Source organism: Amblyraja radiata, chromosome 6 (genome assembly GCF_010909765.2).
Source record: "Amblyraja radiata isolate CabotCenter1 chromosome 6, sAmbRad1.1.pri, whole genome shotgun sequence".
Classification (NCBI taxonomy): Eukaryota; Metazoa; Chordata; class Chondrichthyes; order Rajiformes; family Rajidae; genus Amblyraja; species Amblyraja radiata.
In genome coordinates, this window is record NC_045961.1 from 4,070,846 (window position 1) to 4,092,981 (window position 22,136).

Sequence of the window (22,136 nt, forward strand, 5' to 3'; positions counted from 1 at the left end):
ACTAGACCCTAGAGCTCTATCTAACTCTCTCAAATCCATCCAGTGACTTGGCCTCCACTGCCCTCTGTGGCAGGGAATTCCACAAATTCATAACTCTTGGTGAAAAAGGTTTTTCTCACCTCAGTCTTAAATGACCTCCCCTTTATTCTAAGACTGTGGCCCCTGATTCTGGACTCGCCCAACATTGGGAACATTTTTCCTGCATCTAGCTTGTCCAGTCCTTTTATACGTTTCTATAAGATATCCCCTCATCCTTCTAAACTCCACTGACAGCTGACACTAAATTGTTATGAATTGGCTCCTCATGACTATTGAATGTTACCTTTACTGATATCTGTGGATCTGATAATCCTGCATTTTAGTTCGTGGCAGAGTAGACGTCGTTCTGCAGACGTGTGCTTGTTGCTACACTATGATGAGTCAAGAAAGTTTAATTGTCATATATATACAGGCAATCTTAACCTGCAGACTTAATTAGGGATAGGCAATTGATGTCAAAGTTGTTTTGATGCCGAACCCAATAAGTTGATACATTTTCTTTGATGCATGTGCTTTAAGATAGATGGCAACAGGGCTGGTACAGAAGTGTGAAAACACACCTCCAGATTCATGGAATGTTTCTTTCTAGCTATTAGGCAGCTGAACCATCCTAGCACCAACTAGAGTGTGATCCTGACCTACCATCTACTGACACTCTTATAAAAGGCATTCTTGACCGAAAACATTTGAGCGCTCATGCCAATATTAGTGCAGACAGTATCTTTAGAAGATTAAGGAGACCTGGTGATAGTCATACTACACATCCATACCCAACCAGGAAGGACTTAAAGCCTGCCGATTCTTCCTCAACCACAGTACCAGCTAATTTCCCTCCGCCTAGCAGAACTGGTCCTTACTCTTAACTTATCGTCAACAGTTTTCACATCTTATTCTTCTATATCTCTTGACTCCCTCTTCCCTGACTCCCAGTCTGAAGAAGGGTCTCGTCCCGAAATGTCAACCACTCCATCTCTCCAGAGATGCTGCCTGTCCCACTGAGTTACTCCTGCATTTTGTGTCTATATTCGGTGCAAACCAGCATCTGCGGTTCCTTCCTGAGCATAATCACCCCGGCCACTCCCTCTTCTCCCCTCTCCCAATAGGCAAAGGGTACAGAAGTGTGAAAACGCACACCTCCAGATTCAGGGACAGTCTTCCCAGCTGTTATCGGGCAACTGAACCATCCTGTCGCCAACTAGAGAGCGGTCCTGACCTACCATCTATCTACATTCTCATTGAAAGGTATTCTTGGCCGAAAACATTGGAGTGCACATGTCAATATTACTGTCAACAGTATCTTTAGAAGATGAAGGAGATCTGGTGGGATACCTAGGTGGCCTTTTGCTATCCAGCTGCTCCCTTGAGCTTCTTTGCAATGTAAAGTCGTAAAGCACTACACACGGATTATTATCCTAAGACTACAGTTACCTCTGGGTCTGGAGGTTAGTGTAAACAATCTCTGCTTAACAGTCTGCTCAGCAGTTTATTTTCCCCATTGAAGTTTTCCCGGACCAACCCTCTCTCTGGCAAAGCTTTGTGTGGAGCAGATCAAAGAAAAACGTGACATCAAAGCTAACAGGCAAATGGAAAGAATTCACGATGAAAGAACCCAATTGTAATCGGACAGTAATTTCGAAATAGCGCTTTTAGTAAACACAGTGTGGAGTGGAGATCTGGCCAAATCAAAAAACATGCGTGACTAATATGTGTACAATATACCTGTGACATTTGTTTCAATGGCATTAATCCATATTGCTCTGTTTTGTAAGGATTTCCTTTTAAATATTACTTTATGCATTAGTAATGGAAAAATATTGGATTCCATGACATTACCATTAATTTCCAGGCTTTGGCCCACCCCAACCTCTTTGTCCAGCTTTCCTACCCCAATCAATATGAGTTCCAACCCAAAACATAGTCCGTCCATTCCTTCCACAGAATCTGAAGAACGATCTCGACCTGAAACGTCAGCCATTCCTTCTATCCAGAGATGCTACCTGTCTTTCTGAGTTATTCCATCATTCTGTGTCCACCTTCCACAGATGCTGCCTGACCTCCTGGCTTTCTCAGGCGCTTTGTTTTTTAGGCCATTTAATTATTTTTAAAGTGTAAACAATCTCATGTCCATTGTATTTCTGCTAAATATTTTTTTTAGGGCAATTTTACCTGATTTTAAAATTTAAAGGCACCTTTTTAGACTAGAGAAAAATGTTTTAACCAATTTTAATGAACTGAGCCAGTCACAGACCAGGTAAGGACTGCTTTTATAAAACCCATTGTCATAAGTGATAGGAGCAGAATCAACTCTGCCATTTAATCATGGCTGATCTATCTCTTCCTCCTAACCCTATTCTCTTGCCTTCTCCCCATAATCTTGACACCCATACTAATCAAAAATATATCTATCTCTGCCTTAAAAATATCCAACGATGCCTCCACAGTCTGTTGTGAAAAATTCCACAGATTCACCACCCTCTGACTATAGAAATTCCTCCTCATCTCCTTCCAAAAGGAAAATCCTTTAATTCTGAGGCTATGACTTCTAGTCCTAGACTCACCCACCTACATTGTTTTAAAAATGATTCAATAGGGAATTTAGATGAAATGTCTATCTAACAAGTGGTGAGGATTTGGAACTTGCTACAACTTGAAATCAAACAGAATATATTACATAGAAGGAAGGGAATGGAGGTTTGCACTAAATTAAGTGGAGGGTGAGTTTCTTTTCTTTTCAGTTTAATTTAGATATACAGCATGGAAACAGGCCCTACAGCCCATTAAGCCACGCCGATCACCCGTTCACACTAGTTCGATGTTATCCCACTTTCGCATCCACTCCACTCCTTACACACTAGCGGAAATTTACAGAGGCCAATTAACCAACAAACCTGTACATCTTTGGACTGGGAGGAAACCGGAGCACCCGGAGAAATCCCACGTGGCCACAGGGAAAAAAAAGTACAAACACCGTACAGAAAGCACCCGTGGTTGGGATCTGCCGTCCTCTGTACAATATTGTTATGGGACATTTTTGGGATCCATTATTTCTGAAATAATTGCAGCAAGTTACTTTGACTGGGATGTTTGCTGGGCTATTTCAAGTGGGGCTGTGGGTCTAATGTCACTTGTGGACCAGACCAGGTAAGGACTGCTTTTCCTGAAGGTCATTAATAAAATGAAGCAGATGACCATCTATGCGGAATTTATTTAATTACAGCATTTAATTTCCCAGACTGGGGATGTGTTAATTCATGCCTCTTATTTCAGACCCTTTAAGTTACAAGTCTGGTGATACAACCTCATTGTCACCATTGATTTTCTCCTTAGGCAGTATCTTAAATGCCAGAGAGAACTTCCTTTGGCAATAGAAGAGCACAAAAGCGCTGGAGTAACTCAATGGGTCAGCCAGCATTTCTGGAGAACACAGATAGGCGACGTTTCAGGCGGGACCCTTCTTCAACCTGTAATGAGTGTCCATGTCCTCCAGAGATGCCGTCTGACTTGCTGCATTCAGTTTACTTTGGAGATACAGCATGAAAAAAGACCCTCTGCTCACCAAGTACACTAGTTCTATCCTACAGACCAAGGACAGTTTACAGAAGTCAATTAACCTATAAACCTGCACGTCTTTGGGATGTGGGATGAGGAGGAATGTATTCACAGGGTGGTGAATCTGGAATTTATTGCCACAAGTGACTGAGGAGGTCAAGTCATTGGATATTTTTAAAGCCGAGATTGACAGATTGGGTGAACTAATCCGCAAGTTTGCCCTCGACTCATACTCGCAGCAGGGTCGACACGAGGTCTTAGGAGGTCTTTGTAACTCTCCTTCATGCTCGAGAGTGGTCCCCGCGAACTCGAGGCCTCAGCTAGGTCGCGGCGTATTTTTCAACATGTTGAAAAATGCCCGCGAGTAAAAAAAGGTCGCCATGGAAAAAATCGATACTTTTTTTACTCGTAGGTTTAGTTGTAGTAGGTTGTAGTTGGTCGGCATGTTAGTCGTAGGTAATCGAGGGTAGTCGTAGATAGACTTCATCAAAATCGAAGGAGGTCGCCTTCACTCTCCGTTATTCAGTGTCCAATTTTCCTGAAGTTAGTCGTAGCTAGTCTTCTACATAGTTGAAGGAGGCCTTCAACATGAAATTTTTCAAACTCTCCTAAACTCTTCTAAACTCGCCAATTAGGTCGCCCAAGTGGGACAGCCCCTTAAGGATGTCAATACATATGGAGACAAGGCAGGAGAATGGTGTTGAGAGGGGAAAAAAAGATGAGCCATGATTGAATGGTGGAGTAGACTCGATGGGCCAAATAGCCTAGTACTGCTCATATGACTGATGAAATCCATGGCAACCATCAGAAACCCATTCACACTTGTTCCATGTTATCCCGTTTTCTCACCACTCCCTACACACTGGGACAATTTACAGAGGCCACTTAACCTATAAACCTGCATGTCTAAGTGATGTGGGAGGAAACCGGAGCACACAGAGGGAACCCATGTGGTCACATGCAAATTGCAGAAATGAAGGTACTCCAGCACTTTGTGTATATTTTTAGTGAACCAGCATCTGCAGTTCCTTGTAGCTGCACTTTACTTTAACTGGCTGGAGAGCAGAATATACCAGTGAGAGAGTCATAGTGTGGAAACATGCCCTTTGGCTCAACCTGTTCATGCCATTCAAGATGCATCGTCTAAGCTAGTCGTGTAGAAAGGAACTGCGGATGCTAGTATATCACAAGTAATAGGAGTAGAATTAGACCATTCGGCCCATCGTCTACTCGGTTATTCAATCATGGCTGATCTATCTCTCCTGCCTAACTCTATTTTCATGCCTTCTCCCCATAACCCCTGGCACCCGATATACTGAAGATAGACACAAGGTGGTGGAGTAATGGGTCAGGCAGCATCCATGGAGATAAACAATGTGATGTTTCGGGTCGGGATTCTTCTTCTGAAGTCTTAAGAAGGTCTCGACCTGAAACGTCAACCATCCTTTCTCTCCGGAGATGCTGCCTGACCCGCTGAGTTACTCCAGCTTTTTGTATCTATCCCGTGTGTGTGTGTGTGTGTTTGACCCAATACCTTCTAAACCCTCGACATTTTAAAAGTTGTTATTGTACCTGAATCACCCCTCCCTTGATTGTACTTGGGTTTGGTTTGATTGTATTTAAGTATAGTATTATTTGATTGGATAGCAAGCGAAACAAGGCTTTTCACCAAACCTCAGTACAGGTGACAACAATAAACCTAAATCTTCTACAAATTAGGCCCTTCTCTGTGATTTATTCCTACCCATCTGTGACTTTAGACTTTAGAGATACAGCGCGGAAACAGACCCTTCGTCCCACCGAGTCTGCGCCGACCAAAAGACAATAGGTGCAGGAGTAGGCCATTCGGCCCTTCGAGCCTGCACCGCCATTCAATATGATCATGGCTCATCATCCACAATCAGTACCCCGTTCCTGCCTTCTCGCCATATCCCCTGACTCCACTATCTTTATCTAACTCTCTCTTGAAAGCATCCACAGAATTGGCCTCCACTGCCTTCTGAGGCAGAGAATTCCACAGATTCACAACTGGGTGAAAAAGTTTTTCCTCATCTACGTTCTAAATGGCCTACCCCTAATTCTTAAATTGTGGTTCCTGGTTCTGGATTCCCCCAACATCGGGAACATGTTTCCTACCTCTAGCGTGTCCAATCCCTTAATAATCTTGTATGTTTCAATAAGATCCCCTCTCGACCTAAATTCCAGAGTATACAAGCTCAGCCGCTCCATTCTATCAACATATGACAGTTCCGCCATCCCGGGAATAAACCTACGCTGCACTCCCTCAAGAGCAAGAATGTCCTTCCTCAAATTTGGAGACCAAAACTGCACACAATACTCCAGGTGTGGTCTCACTAGGGCCCTGTACAACTGCAGAAGAACCTCTTTGCTCCTATACTCAACTCCTCTTGTTATGAAGGCCAACATGCCATTAGCTTTCTTCACTGCCCGCTGTCCTTGCATGCTTACTTTCAGTGACTGATGAACAAGGACCCCTAGATCTTGTCGTACTTCCCCTTTACACAACTTGACACCATTCAGATAATGATCTGCCTTCTGTTTTTGCCACCAAAGTGGATAACCTCACATTTATCCACATTAAACTTCATCTGCCATGCATCTGCCCACTCACCCAACCTGTCCAAGTCACCCCGCATCCTCCTCACAGTTCACACTGCCACGCAGCTTTGTGTCATCTGCAAATTTGCTAATGTTAGATAATCCCTTCAACTAAATCATTGATGTGTATTGTAAATAGCTGCGGTCCCAGCACTGAGCCTTGCGGCACCCCACTAGTCACTGCCTGCCATTCTGAAAGGGACTCGTTAATCCCTACTCTTTGTTTCCTGTCTGCCAACCAATTTTCTATCCATGGTTGGCAGACCACACTCTACCCCCAATACCGTGTGCTCTAATTTTGCCCACTAATCTCCTATGTGGGACCTCATCAAATGCTTTCTGAAAGTCCAGGTACACTACATCCACTGGATCTCCCTTGTCCATTTTCCTAGTTTTATCCTAAAAGAAATTCCAGAAGATTAGTCAAGCATGATTTCCCCTTCGTAAATCCATGCTGACTCGGACCGATCCTGTTCCTGCTATCCGATGATCACCCCGTTCGCTAGCACCATCCTGCACACTCAGCACAATTCACAAATTTTACCGGAGCCAATTAGTCGACAAACCTATACGTCTATGAAGCGTGGGAGGAAACCGGAGCGCCCGGAGAAAACCCACACGGTCAACGGGAAAACATATAAACTCAGTACAGATGTCACCTCTAGTTGGGATCAAACCCTGGTCTCTGGTGCAGTAAGGTAGCAACTCGACCGCTACAAGTAGAGGCATAGAGTGATACAGTGTGGAAACAGGCCCTTCAGCACAACTTGCCCACACCGGCCAACAGTGTCCCAGCTACACTAGTCCCACCTGCCCATATCCCTCCAAAACTGTCCTATCCATGTTCCTGTCTAACTGTTGCTTAAATGTTGGGATAGTCCCTGCCTCAACTATCTCCTCTGGCAGCTTGTTCCATACACCCACCACCCTTTGTATTAAAACGTTACCCCTCGGATTCCGATTGCATCTGAAACCTATGTCCTCTGGTCCTCGATTCACCTACTCTGGGCAAGAGACTCTGTGCATCTAGTGCCAGTAGGTTAAAGAAAAAAATGTGCTTTCCCAAAAAGCAGTTAAATGTTTAATAATGTGGATATTCGATTGAATAAAGTTGGGTGTTAACCTTTGATCTCCCAGCAGATGTCAAGTGCCATTAGACAGCAGGGGAGTGACATGTATCATTTTGAAAGAGTTTACGCAGTGGGTGAGAAAAGTGATACAGAGAAGGCATGGGCTCAGCACGCGGGCTCGCTTTCAGACCACACAACACCTGGAATAGCTTGGAGCCATTGCACGCCGACACGGCGAGGGGCTGCCTGCTGAGACTCAAAACACAAGCTGAAGTCTTCAAACTGAAAGGTGGTCAAAAGGTTAGTGGTAGGGTCATGAGGCAAAGTGCCTTAAAGGATGCATGACCATACTTACATTGGGAGGGTGCCGTGATATCACCCATACACCATCTGCTGCCATTAATCAAGTCTCTGTGCTACTAAATACTTTGTTTATGCTCTATCTGTCTTTAGACTATTGGCTTTAGAAATGACTAAGTCGACTTTGGGGTGGCGCAGCGGTAGAGCCACTGCCTTACAGCGCCAGAGACCCGGGTTCCATCTTGACTCTGGGTGCTGTCTGATGGAGTTTGTACGTCCTCCCCGTGACCTGTGTTTGGTTTTCTCCGGGATCTCCGGTTTCCTCCCACATTCCAATTACTTATATTGTCTGTAGTTTAATTGGTATCGTTGTAATGTAACAATTGTCCCTCGTGTGTGTGTGTGTAGGATAGTGTTAATGTGCGGGGATCGCTGGTCAGCATGGACTTGGTGGACCAAAGAGCCTGTTTCCGCACTGTATCTCTAAACTAAACTAAACTATGGTGTTGCTGTTGTATGAACACCCTCTTTATATTCTCTAAGGCGGAGCAGTGGTGTAGCTGGTAGAGCTGCTGCCTCACAGGCCAGAGTAGGAAACGTTGTCTATCCATATCGAGAGATGTCGCCAGACCGGCTAAGTCACTCCAGCACGTTGTGCTCTGTTCATTTCGCTTGGCATCCAAAACCAAGCTGTTCAATGTACCTTGGTACTCGTGCCAATAATAACTCATTGCCTCAATGGATATTTTTAAGGCAGATTATAGACAATAGGTGCAGGAGTGGGCCCTTCGAGCCAGCACCACCATTCAATGTGATCATGGCTGATTATCCAAAATCAGTACCCCATTCCTGCCTTCTCCCCGTATCCCCTGACTTCGTTATCTTTAAGAGCCCTATCTAGCTCTCTTGAAAGTATCAAATAAGGGCTCGTCCGGGATTTGAACCCAGGACCTCTCGCACCCTAAGCGAGAATCATAACCCTAGACCGACAAGCCAGTTAAAAAAAATTCTTGATTAATACGGGTGTCAGGGCTTATGTGGAGAAGGCAGGAGAATGGGGTTAAGGGGGAAAGATAAATCAGTCATGATTGAATGTCAGAGTAGACTTGATGGGCCGAATGGCCTAATTCTGCTCCTATTTATGACCTGAAGAAACCTAATCCCAATGTTCCGTGCATTACAACTGTGATGATATTTTTTAAGTTCTTAATTATCTGAGAAAGAATTTGAGGTATTCCAAAAGGACAACCATGTCACAAAAAAAACCCAAGTCTTTAGACTTTAGAGATACAGCATGGAAACAGACCCTTCAGCCCACCAAATCCGTGCCAACCAACGATCACCCTGTACACCAGCACTATCCTACTCATTAGAGCCAATTCACAATTAGCAGAGGTCAATTAACCTATAGACCTGTTATCCTCCCATCTCTTTGGCGTGTGGGAGGAAACTGGAGCACTTGGGGAGAAAACCCAAGCGGTCACAGGGAGAACATACAAACTGTACAGACAGCGCCCATAGTCAATATCAAACCTGGGTCTCTGCCGCTTTAAGGCAGCAGCTCTACCACTGTTGCCTCCAGAGTTCCTGCCTGACCCGCTGAGTTACTCCAGCTTTTTGAGTCAAAAGTTATAGGAGTAGAATTAGGCCTTTCGGCCCATCGAGTCCACTCCGCCATTCAATAATTGTCGATCTCTGCCTCCTGACCCCATTTTCCTGCCTTCTCTCCATAACCCTTGACATCCGTTCTAATCAAGAATTTGTTTATCTCTGCCCTTAAAAAAAATAAAATAAAAAATAAAAATCCCCTGACTTGCCCTCTGTAGCAATGAGTTCCACAGATTAACTACCCTCGGACTAAAGAAGTTCCTCCTCGCCTCCTTTCTAAAAGAGCGCCCTTTAATTCTGAGGCTATGACCTCTGGTCCTAGACTCTCCCACCAGTGGAAACATCCTTTTCACATCCACTCTATCTAGGCCTTTCATTATTCTGTAAGTTTCATAGAAACATAGAAACATAGAAATTAGGTGCAGGAGTAGGCCATTCGGCCCTTCGAGCCTGCACCGCCATTCAATATGATCATGGCTGATCATCCAACTCAGTATCCTGTACCTGCCTTCTCTCCATACCCTCTGATCCCCTTAGCCACAAGGGCCACATCTAACTCCCTCTTAAATATAGCCAATTAACTGGCCTCGACTACCCTCTGTGGCAGGGAGTTCCAGAGATTCACCACTCTGTGTGAAAAAAGTTCTTCTCATCTCGGTTTTAAAGGATTTCCCCCTTATCCTTAAGCTGTGACCCCTTGTCCTGGACTTCCCCAACATCGGAAGCAATCTTCCTGCATCTAGCCTGTCCAACCCCTTAAGAATTTTGTAAGTTTCTATAAGATCCCGTCTCAATCTCCCAAATTCTAGAGAGTATAAACCAAGTCTATCCAGTCTTTCTTCATAAGACAGTCCTGACATCCCAGGAATCAGTCTGGTGAACCTTCTCTGTACTCCCTCTATGGCAATAATGTCCTTCCTCAGATTTGGAGACCAAAACTGTACGCAATACTCCAGGTGTGGTCTCACCAAGACCCTGTCCAACTGCAGTAGAACCTCCCTGCTCCTATACTCAAATCCTTTTGCTATGAAAGCTAACATACCATTCGCTTTCTTCACTGCCTGCTGCACCTGCATGCCCACTTTCAATGACTGGTGTACCATGACACCCAGGTCTCGCTGCATCTCCCCTTTTCCTAGTCGGCCACCAGTTTCAATGAGGTTCCCCCCTCAACTTTCTAAACTCCAGCGAGCAGAGGCCCAGTGCTGTCAAACGCTCATCATATGCTAACCCAATCATTCCTGGAATCATTCTTGTAAACATCCTCTGAACCGTCTCCAGAGCCAGCACATCCTCGGATATAGGGCCCAAATTTGTTCACAGTACTCCAAATGCGGCCTGACCAGCGCCTTATGGAGCCTCAGCATTACATGTCTGTTTTTGTATTCCAGTCCTCCTGATATACAGTGCATTCGGAAAGTATTCAGACCCCTTCACTTTTTCTACATTTTGTTAAGTTACAGCCTTATTCTAAAATGGATTAAATTCTTTTTTTTTTATCATCAATCTACACACAATACCCCATAATAAAAAAGAGAAAACGGGTGTTTAGAAATTTTTGCAAAGTAATTAAAAAGAAATAACTGAAATATCACATTTACATAAGTATGCAGAACCTTCACTCAGTACTTTGTTGAGGCACCATTGGCAGCGATTACAGCCTCAAGTCTTCTTTGGTATGACGTCACAAGCTTGGCACACCTGTATTTGGGTAATTTCTCCCATTCTTCTCTGCAGATCCTCTCAAGATCTGTTCAGGTTGGATGGGGAGCGTCGATGCACAGCTATTTTCAGATCCCTCCAGCAATGTTCGATTGGGTTCAAGTCCGGGCTCTAGCTGGGCCACTCAAGGACATTCACAAACTTGTCACGAAGCCACTCCTGCATTGTCTTGGCAGTGTGTTTAGGGTCGTTGTCCTGTTGGAAGGTGAACCTCCGCCCCAGTCTGAGGTCCAGAACGCTCTGGAGCAGATTTTCATTAAGGATCTCTCTCTACTTTTGCTCTGTTCATCTTTCTCTCGATCCTGACTAGTCTCCCAGTTCCTGCCACTGAAAAACATTCCCGCAGCATGATGCTATCACCACCATGCTTCACCGTAGGCATTGTATTGGCCTGGTTTTCTCCAGACGTGACGCATGGCATTCAAGCCAAAGAGCTCAATCTTGGTTTCATCAGACCAGAGAATTGTGTTTCTCATGCCTTTTGGCAAACTCCAAGCGGGCTGTCATGTGCCTTTTACTGAGGAGTGGCTTCTATCTGGCCACTCTACCATAAAGGCCTGATTAGTGGAGTGCTGCAGTTACAATTGTCCTTCTGGAAGGTTCTCCCATCTCCACAGAGGAACTCTAGAGCTCTGTCAGAGTGACCATCAGGTTCTTGGTCACCTCACTGACCAAGGCCCTTCTCCCCCGATTGCTCAGTTTGGCCGGGCAGCCAGCTATATGAAGAGTCCTGGTGGTTCCAAAGTTCTTCCATTTAAGAATGAAGTAGTCCATTGTGCTCTTCAGGACCTGCAATGCTGCAGAAATTGTTTTATACCCTTCCCCAGATCTGTGTCTCGACACAATCCTGTCTTGGAGGTCTACGGACAATTCCTTCGTCTTCATGGCTTGGTTTTTGCTCTGACATGCACTGTCAACTGTGGAACTTTATATAGACAGGTGTGTGCCTTTCCAAATCATGTCCAATCAATTTAATTTACCACTGGTGGACTCCAATCAAGTTGTAGAAACATCTCAAGGATAATCAATGGAAACACGGTGAACCTTAGCTCAATTTTGAGTGTCATAGCAAAGGATCTGAATACTTATGTGACATTTCAGTTATTTATTTTGAATTACTTTGCAATCATTTCTAAACACCTGTTTTCGCTTCTTCATTCTGGGGTATTGTGTGTAGATTGATGTTAAAAAAAAAATTAAATTCATTTTAAAATAAGGCTGCAACATAACAAAATGTGGAAAAAGTGAAGGGGTCTGAATACTTTCTGAATGTACTGTAAATGCCAGCATTGAATTTGCCTTTCATATTATCCCATCTCACCCAATTTGCATTTGTTTGAATTGGTATTAAATGCACTATAAATGCATAGGAAGAAACTGCAGAAGCTGGTTTCCGCCAAAGATAGACACAAAATGCTGGAGTAACTCAGCGGGACAGGCAGCATCTCTGGAGAGAAGGAAATTGTGACATTTCAGGTTGAGACCCTTCTTCAGAATGAAGCAAACATCACGCGAGGCAAACATTCCTTCTCACAATTTCTTTGGGATTTATTATTAATTATTAACCGAAGCAAACATATATTGCAATCTTTTTCAAGTTTTACAGTAGCTCATTCTGTTAACTTATCTTGCTGATCTCGTAACTTAAACTTAATGGGAATCAAATCAACCAAATAGGAATGTCAAAGTGGCAACAGTTGAATGTTGGTTGGCGTTTAGTTTAGTTTAGACACACAGCGCAGAAACAGGCCCTTCGGCCCACCGTGTCCGCGCCGACCAGCGATCTCCGCACTCTAACACTATCCTACACACACTAGGGATAAGTTTTACAATTTTACCAAGCCAGTTAACCTACAATCCTGTACGTCTTTGGAGTGTGTGAGGATACCGGAGCTCCTGGGGAAAACCCACGCAGGTCACAGGGAGAACATTACAAACTCCGTTCATCAGTTCATCTCAGTCCATCAGTTTATCTCAACCTCTTGGCTCCAAGGAATAAAGTCCTAGTATGACCTCCTTCTCCCTCCATCGCTCGAGTCCTGGCAATATCCTCGTAATTTTGTTTCTGCATTTAATTTTAACTTAGTTCTTTTCCTATCTAACTTTTGGCTAACTTTTATCATTGGCTAACTTTTTGTTACTAGTATTTTTTCGTTTGTAATTTCAACCTGTCACATGATGTAAGACATGAGGGTCAGCACGATGGCGCAGCGGTAGAGTCGCTGCATTACAGCGGCGGAGACCCGGGTTCCATCTGGACTCCGGGTGCTGTCCGTACGGAGTTTGCACGTCCTCCTCTGACCTGCGTGTGTTTTCTCCGGTTTTCTCCCACACTAAGCGTACAGGTTTGTAGGTTAATTGGCTTGGTATAATTGTAAATTGTCCCTGGTGCGTGTGTGTAGGATAATGTTAGTGTATAGGGATCGCTGGTCATCACGGACTCGGTGGGCTGAAGGGCCTGTTTCCGCGCTGTATCTTTAAACTAAACTAGGGGTGTCAAACTACCGGTCGCATCCGGACTGCGAAAGGGTCCAATCCGGCCCGCCGGATGATTTTGGGGGGTGGGAAAAGTATATTCAAGACCATTTAGTATGTATCTGTACTCTCTCTCCCGGGGATGGGGCCCGTGACCTGTCACGAACTGTAACGAAAGCTGCGGGTAGCTTGCGGGCGTGCACAGCTGATCCGGCCCGCATGAAATGGCATTTTGCCCAATCTAGCCCGTGACCGAAAATGAGTTTGACACCCCTGAACTAAACTAAACTAGACAAAGATAGACACAAAAAGCTGGAGTAACTCAGCGGGACAGGCAGCATCTCTGGAGAGAAGGAATGGGTGACGTTTCGGGGTCGAGACCCTTCTTCAGATTAAACAAAGGTCCGTCCACTATAACTAAAATCCGTTATAAAGATGTCTGATAATGAGGGTTTACTGTTCAGACGATGTTTCCAGACAGAATCTTGTTCGTTTTACATATATTTTGTTTGCAATCTGGAGTCATGGCAAGAAACTTTGTGTTGGGAGTTTAAAGCCAATGTTTCTGCTAATCTCTAGATCAAAATCTTTGTAAGGACTCCATGTTGAGCCATTGGCAATCACCCATCAGTTAGTTACTCTTTGAAGCATATCCCTATCACTAGATTTGGCTATTAATACCATCTGAGTTCCTTTGAAGTTATTCTGCAAAAAATAACCTTCTGGAATAACTCTGGGAATCACGGTGGCACAGTTTCTGCTTACACCGCCATAGACCCGTGTTCGATTCCGACTACGGGTGGTGTCTATACGGAGTTTGTACGTTATCCCCGAGGCCTGCGTGGGTTTTCGCTGAGATCTTCTGTTTCGTCCCACACTCCAAAGAAGTACAGGACTGTAGGTTAATTGGCTTGGTATAGAAACGTAGACATAGAAACATAGAAAATAGGTGCACCGCCATTCAATATGATCATGGCTGATAATCCAACTCAATATCCTGTACCTGCCTTCTCTCCTTTAGCCACAAGGGCCACATCTAACTTCCTCTTTTAAATATAGCCAATGAACTGGCCTCAACTACATTCTGTCGCAGAGTATTCCAGAGATTCACCACTCTCTGTGTGAAAATCGGGCATTTTGCCAAATCTAGCCCGTGTGAATGTAAAATTGTCCCAACTGTGTGTAGGGTAGTGTACATGTGCGGGGATCGCTGGTCAGTGTGGACTCGGTGGGCCGAAGGGCCTGTTTCCTCGCTGTCTCTAAACTAAAACTAAGCTAAACTCAGTGGGTCAGGCAGCATCTGTGGAAGGATAAAATAGACATTCTCATTGTAGATAGACACAAAACATTGGAGTACCTCAACGGGCCAGGCAGCCTCTCTGGAGAGATGAAATAGATGATGTTTCATGTCAAAACCCTTCTTCAGACTGAGAATCGGGGGAGAGGGTAATTAGAGGTATGAAAAGATTCAGAACAAAACAGAGCCGGCACCGATGACCATGGAACGGTAGAGCCCACAATGGTCAATTGTTGGCTGTGGAAGAGATGATAATGAAGGGACACATGGACATGTCCTGTGGAACTGGCTGGACAACTATTGTAAGGGAGGGATGGAGAGAGATGAAATAAGGTGAGGAGGGAGAGAGAGGGGTTATGTGGAGAAGGCATAAGAATGGGGTTAGGAGAGAGAGTTGGATCAGCCATGCTTTAATGGCAAGGTGATGGGCTCAATGGCCTAATTCTGCTCTTATCACTTACAAACATGAATAAGAAGGTCACTTGAAATTAGAAAAATCAACGTTCACACTGTATCCCAGTCCATGTGGCAATACTAAATCCATACCAATAAAGACTCTTTAAGAATAAGGGGTAAGCCATTTAGAACAGTGATGAGGAAACACTTTTTAACACAGAGTTGTTAGTCTGTGGAATTCTCTGCCTCAGACGGCGGTGGAGGCCGGTTCTTTCAAAAGAGAGCTAGTTAGGGCTCTTAAAGATTAGCAGAGTCAGGGGATATGGGGAGAATGCAGGAACAGGGTACTGATTGGGGATGATCAGTCATGATTACATTGAATGGCGGTGCTGGCTCGAAGGGCCGAATGGCCTACTCCTGCACCTATTGTCTATTGTCTAAGACAATGTTTTGGGTCAGGGCCCCCCTTCTGCTTGCGTATCGCGTGCACAGCCTAAAGTTGTAGGTCAACTTGCTCTATTTGATCTATTGATTTGTGTACGCGGGTTGATTGCATTATAGGCCTGTCCCACTTGGCGACTTTTTCGGCGACTGCCGGCACCCGTCATAGGTCGCCGAAAATGTTCAACATGTTGAAAATCCAGCGGCGACCAGAAAGACGCTACGACTCTTTGGGCGACTGAGGAGACGACTCACGACTCATGACCATACAGGCGACACCATGGCGACATGTCGCGGGGTGAAGCCTGTATGGTCGTGAGTAGTCGCCCAAAGAGTCGTACGTGCCGCTGGAGTTTCAACGTTGAAAATTTTTGCCGACCTGTAGCGACCTGTGACGGGTGCCGGCAGTCGCCGAAAAAGTCGCGTAAGTGGGACAGGCCCTTAAGTCGAAACAAGGTGGACCACGTGAATCAGAATCAGAATCACACTTTATTCGCCAAGTATGTTTTGCAACATACGAGGAATTTCATTGGCCAGGTCAGTCATACAATTAAAAGTAACAGATCACCCAAAAACACATTTTAACATGAACATCCACCCCAGTGACTCCGACACATTCCTCACTGTGATGGAAGGCGAAATAAAGTTCAAGTCCTTCCCTTAATTCTTCCTCGGTCGTGGGCCTCGAGCCCCTGTTGACGTGATAATCCAAAAATTGATCACATCTCCGGGAAGGTATGAACCTGAAAAAAAAGTTTCCACCGATCCCCTCCCCCCTCCCCCCACATAAAACAAACCGAAGAACATTAAAACAAAAATCTTTTAACAAACTAAAAAATAACAAAAAGAGTGAAAAGACGAACAGACTGCCGGCAGGGCAGCCATCTCCCCGGCGCCCCTGGTGGTAACCTGAAAGCTGCAATCTCACACCCCAGGGCCCCCCCTAAATAATACCTATATTTTATTTGCAACTTGGAGTCATTGCAAGAAAGCTTTGCATCAGGAATTTGAAGACATTGAATCCGTTAAAACCCACGGTCAAAATCTTTATAAAGACTCCATGTAGAGCCACTGGTGATTATCCTTCATTTAGCTACACTTTGAAGCACATCCCAATCACTTGATTTGGCTATTAACACCCTCTGGCTTCCTTTGATGTTCTCCTGTACTCTATCCCAGTAAAAGTAACGGTGCCAAGGTATTGATGTCAGTGATCTTGACCTTGTTGAGCTCCATTTTGGCTGTTCCAGAGGCAATATCCCTTTTGTAGTCCTCTGATGCCTCACAAATCTTTGCCACATCAGTCGGTCTCAGCAGGATATCATTATTCTCTAAACGGAGACTAACTTTAGCAATCTCAGCATGATTATTACATACCAAAATCTGGGATCGATAAAAACTTTGAGTGGACAGGCAAGAGTAACAGATTTTCCCCATTAATTACTTTGTCAAAGCTCTCTTGTTCTTAACAAATGCTCTCTGCATCTTTTTTTAGTTTTGTTTAGAGATACAGCGCGGAAACTGGCCCTTCGGCCAACCGTAGATACAGGTTAAAGGGAATAACATTTAGTGCAAGATGAAGAAGGTTTTCGGCCCGAAACGTCGCCTATTTCCTTCGCTCCATAGATGCTGCTGCACCCGCTGAGTTTCCCCAGCAATTTTGTGTACCTTTAGTGCAAGATAGAGATAGATAGATTTTTGATTAGTACAGATTTCAGGGGTTATAGGGAGTAGGCAGGAGAATGCGGTTAAGCGGGATAGATAGATCAGCCATGATGGAATGGCGGAGTAGACTTGATGGGCCGAATGGCCTAATTCTACTCTTATCACTTTTGACCTTATGACGTTTAAGTTTGTAGATTAATTGGCCGGTGAAACAAAACTAAATTATCCCTAGTGTGTAGGATAGTACAAGTGTACAGGCTGGTCGGCATGGACTCGGTGGGCCAAAGGGCCTGTTTCCTCGCTGTATCTCTAAAGTGTAAAGTCTAAAGCTGGGAAGCTACTGTCCCTGAATCTGGAGGTGTGCATTTTCACACTTCTGTACCTCTTGCCTGATGGGAGAGGGGAGAAGAGGGAGTGACGGGGGTGAGACTGGTCCGTGATAATGCTGCTGGCCTTGCCGAGGCAGGTCCGCGATTATGCCGCTGGCCTTGCCGAAGCTGCACAGGCAGTCACGGTGGTGCAGCGGTAGAGTTGCAGCCTTACAGCGAATTCAGCGCCGGAGACCCGGGATCGATCCCGGCTATGGGTGCTATCCGTACGGAGTTTGTACGTTCTCCCCGTGACCTGCGTGGGCTTTTTCCGAGATCTTCGCTTTCCCCCCACATTCCAAAGACGTACAGGTTTGTAGGTTAATTGGCTTGGTAAATGTAAAAATTGTCCCGAGTGGGTGTAGGATAGTGTTAATGTGCGGGGATCGCTGGTCGGCACGGACCCGGTGGGCCAAAGGGCCTGTTTCCGTGCTGTATCTCTAAACTGAACGAAGCCCCCCCTCAGTACTGGGCACTATGCCAACAGCCAAGACCCATGTGCTGGCGTCTCTTGTGAGATTTGAACCCACAGCCCTCTGACTCAGCAGAGAGAGCCACCCACTTAGCTACGGCTTTTAATGTTTCCAGAATTCCAGCTGCTGTTTCCAGAACCTCAAACATCAACTGCAGCCGCAAGCCGACACCTTGCCCTGCCATGACACTACCTGTCACCGCCGACACATCAGAGTCCATTGAAGTGTCAGGCAAGTAGTCTCCTCGTATCTCACCTCTCCGTATCTCACCTGCAGATGGGCAGGTGTTGGTCAAGGCTTTCTTTCAACTATCGCTACTCGCTGGAGTTTAGAAGAATGAGGGGGGGACTTCATTGAAACATACAGAATGGTGAAAGGCTTGGATAGAGTGGATGCGGTTTCCTTATTGGGGGAGTCCAGAACCAGGGGCCACAGTTTAAGAATAATGGGTGGTCCATTTAGAGCTGAGACGAGGAAAATAATTTTCACACAGAGTTGTGAATTTGTGGAATTCTCTGCCTCAGAAGGCAGTGGAGGCCAATTCATTGGATGCTTTCAAAAAGAGAGTTAGATTGAGCTCTTAGGGCTAGCGGAATCAAGGGATATGGGGAGCCATGATCACATTGAATGGCAGTGCTGGCTCGAAGGGCCGAATGGCCTACACCTGCACCTATTGTCTATGTCTAATGGGAGAATCTAGGACTAGAGGTCATACCCTCAGAATCAAAGGATGTTCTTTTAGGAAGGAGATGAGGAGAAATTTCTTTAGTCAGAGGGTGGTGAATGTGGAATTCTTTGCCACAGAAGGTTGTGGAGGCCAAGTCAGTGGATATATAAAAGGCAGAGATAGATAGATTCTTGATTAGTACGGGTGTCAGGCGTTATGGGAATAAGGCAGGAGAATGGGGTTAGGAGGGAGAGATAGATCAGCCACGATTCAATGGCAGAATAGACTTGGACCGAATGGCCTAATTCTACTCCTGTCACTTATGCGCTTATGATCATCCCAGCCACAGGACCTGATCTCCAACGCCATGCATGAGGGAACATCTGTGGTTTAGTTTAGTTCTAGTTTAAAGTTAGTTACCAAACCAATTAACCTACAAACCTGTACGTCTTTGGACTGTGGGAGGAAACTGCTGCACCCGGGGAAAATGCTATTCTATCAACATATGACAGTCCCGCCATCCCGGGAATTAACCTTGTGAACCTAGGCTGCACTCCCTCGATAGCAAGAATGTCCTTCCTCAAACTAGGGGACCAAAACTGCACACAATACTCCAGGTGTGGTCTCACTAGGTCAGGATGGTGTGACATTGGCGACATCTCCTGTAGATCCCGTCGATGGTGGGGAAGTCAGCACCTGTGATGGGCTTGTCTGTGTTCACCTGCCACACTTTCTCCTGCTTCTCCCTTCCAGCTTTCTTTCCCCAGGCCCGACAATCAGCTTGTAGAAGGGCCCTGACCCGAAACGTCACAACAGACAATAGGTGAAAGTATCCAGAGAACCGGCCTCCACCGCCCTCTGAGGCAGAGAATTCCACAGACTCACATCTCTTAAAAATAGCGGAGTCAGGGGATATGGGGAGAAGGCAAGAACGGGGTACTGATTGGGGATGATCAGCCATGATCACATTGAATGGCGGTGCTGGCTCGAAGGGCCAAATAGCCTGCTCCTGCACCTATTGTCTGTTGTCTGTGTGAAAAAGTTGTTCCTCATCTCCGTTCTAAATGGCTTATCCATTATTCTTAAACTGTGGCCCCTGGTTCTGGACTCCCCCAACATCGGAAACATGTTTCCTGCCTCTAGCGTGTCCAAACCCTTAATAATCTTATATGTTTCAATAAGATATCCTCTCATCCTTCTAAATTCCAGAGTATACAAGCCCTGCCACTCCATTCTATCAACATATGACTGTCCCGCTATCCCGGGAATTAACCTGGTGGTGAACCTACGCTGCACTCCCTCAATAACATGGATAAGTTCATAAAGTTCATAGGTTCATAAGTGTTAGGAGCAGAATTAGGCCATTCGGCCCATCAAGTCTACTCCACCATTCAATCATGGCTGATCTATCTCTGTCTCCTAACCCCATTCTCCTGCCTTCTCCTCATAATGCCGACACCCCTACTCATCAGGAATCTATCTATCTCTGCCTTAAAAGATCGGTGATATTTTGGGTGGAGACCCTTCTTCGGGCTGATCAGGAACTCGGGAGGGAACCTATGTTGGGTTTTGCTATCCCTGTCATCTGCGGTGGAACCTGTCCAACTATCAATCAGCCGTCCCACTGCCCACAAGATAAGGCTCCATCTCCAGTCTTCAGTGGATTAACTGATTACAGCTTGAGCGGAAGTTGGCTTTAGTCCTTGGGTTTTGAAAGAGTACGATTAGATCCCAAAGCTGACCACTAATTGTAGCTTGAAGGAAGAGAAAGATGAGTATTTCTGTAAGCATGATGCGTCTGGATAGCACACAAACAACACTCCTTGCTTTATCTCCGTCCACGTGACTATAATACCAATATCCAGTGCGTACAATTGAACAGAAAACCCTATGACCGCCGTATGCCTGAAGGGCCTGTCCCACTTGGCGATTTTTTCGGCAACTGCCGGCAACATTGACTGATGTATCGGGTCACCAAAAAACTTGCTGCGTGATGACGTCTTGACGCGCGGTGTTTTTTCAAGTGTCGCAACATTTTTTTGTCGACGCTGGGTTTTGAAATGCTCAAAATCTTTTGGCAACACTGATAATGCGCCGGCAGCCGCCGAAAAAATCACCAAGTAGGACAGGCCCTTAACGGTATCATCCAAAGTAATAATGAGAGGAATAGATCGGGTAGACACACAGAATCTCTTGCCCAGTGGGGCGGCCACGGTAGCGCAGCGGTAGAGTTGCAGACTTACAGCACTTGCTGTGCCGGGGGACCCGGGGTTCGATCCCGACTACGGGTGCTGTCTGTACGGAGTTTGTACGGGAAGGTCATTTAAGACTCAGGTGAGAAAAAACTTTTTCATCCAGAGAGTTGTGAATTTGTGGAATTCCCTGCCACAGAGGGTAGTGGAGGCCAAATCACTGGATGGATTTAAGAGAGTTAGATAGAGCTCTCGGGGCTAGTGGAGTTAAGGGATATGGGGAGAAGGCAGGCACGGGTTATTGATAGGGGATGATCAGCCATGATCACAATGGCGGTGCTGGCTCGAAGAGCCGAATGGCCTCCTCTGCATCTATTTTTCTATTTTCTCCCCATGTTTTCTCCGAGATCTTCGGTTTCCTCCCACACTCCGAAGATGTACAGGTATATAGGTTAAATTGGCTTGGTGAATATATATATAAATTGTCCCTAGTGTGTGTAGGATGGTGTTAATGTGCGGGGATCGCTGGTGGGCAGAAGGGCCTGTTTCCGCACTGTATCTCTAAACTAAACTAAACTAAACTAAGCTAAATAAGTAGGGGAATCAAGAACCAGAGGGCATAGGTTTAAAATGAGAGGGGGAAAGCTTTAATCAGAGGGTTAACTTTTTCACGCAAAGGGTGGTGGGTGTATCTGACGAGCTGCAGCAGGAGGTAGTTGAGGCAAGTACTATCGCAACGTTTAAGAAAGATTTAGACAGGTACATGGATAGGACAGGTTTAGAGGGATATGGGCCAAACACAGGCAGGTGAGACTGGTGTAGATGGGGCATGTTGGTCGGTGTGGGCAAGGCCCTGTTTCCACACTGTATGACTTTATACAATAACTCTAAAACACTAATAATGTTTAAGAGATTTTTAAAACAGTGCTTTTTTTTAATGATGATCCTAAAAATCTCTAAAAAGTTAAAAACTAAATATTTTAGAATGTTTTATATTGTAAAAACTTTATAGAGATCCAGCGCGGAAAAAGGCCCTTCGGCCCACCGAGTCCGCATCAACCAGCGATCACCCCGTACACTAGCACTATCCTACACACGAGGGACAAGTTACAATTTTACAGTAGCCAATAAACTTACAAACCTGTAGGTCTTTGGAGTGTTGGAGGAAACCAGAGCATCCGGAGAAAACCCGCAGGTCACAGGGAGAACGTACAAACTCCGTACAGACAGCACCCGTTGTCAGGATCGAACCTGG

General features: G+C 45.3%; 1 non-coding gene across 1 annotated transcript; it reads right to left on the reverse strand.

Annotated features, from left to right (window-relative positions):
* Positions 1–8,500: 8,500 nt before the first annotated feature.
* Positions 8,501–8,572, reverse strand: trnap-agg. Its single transcript has one exon. It is a non-coding gene; the product is annotated as a tRNA-Pro (tRNA).
* Between the last annotated feature and the right edge of the window lie 13,564 nt (positions 8,573–22,136).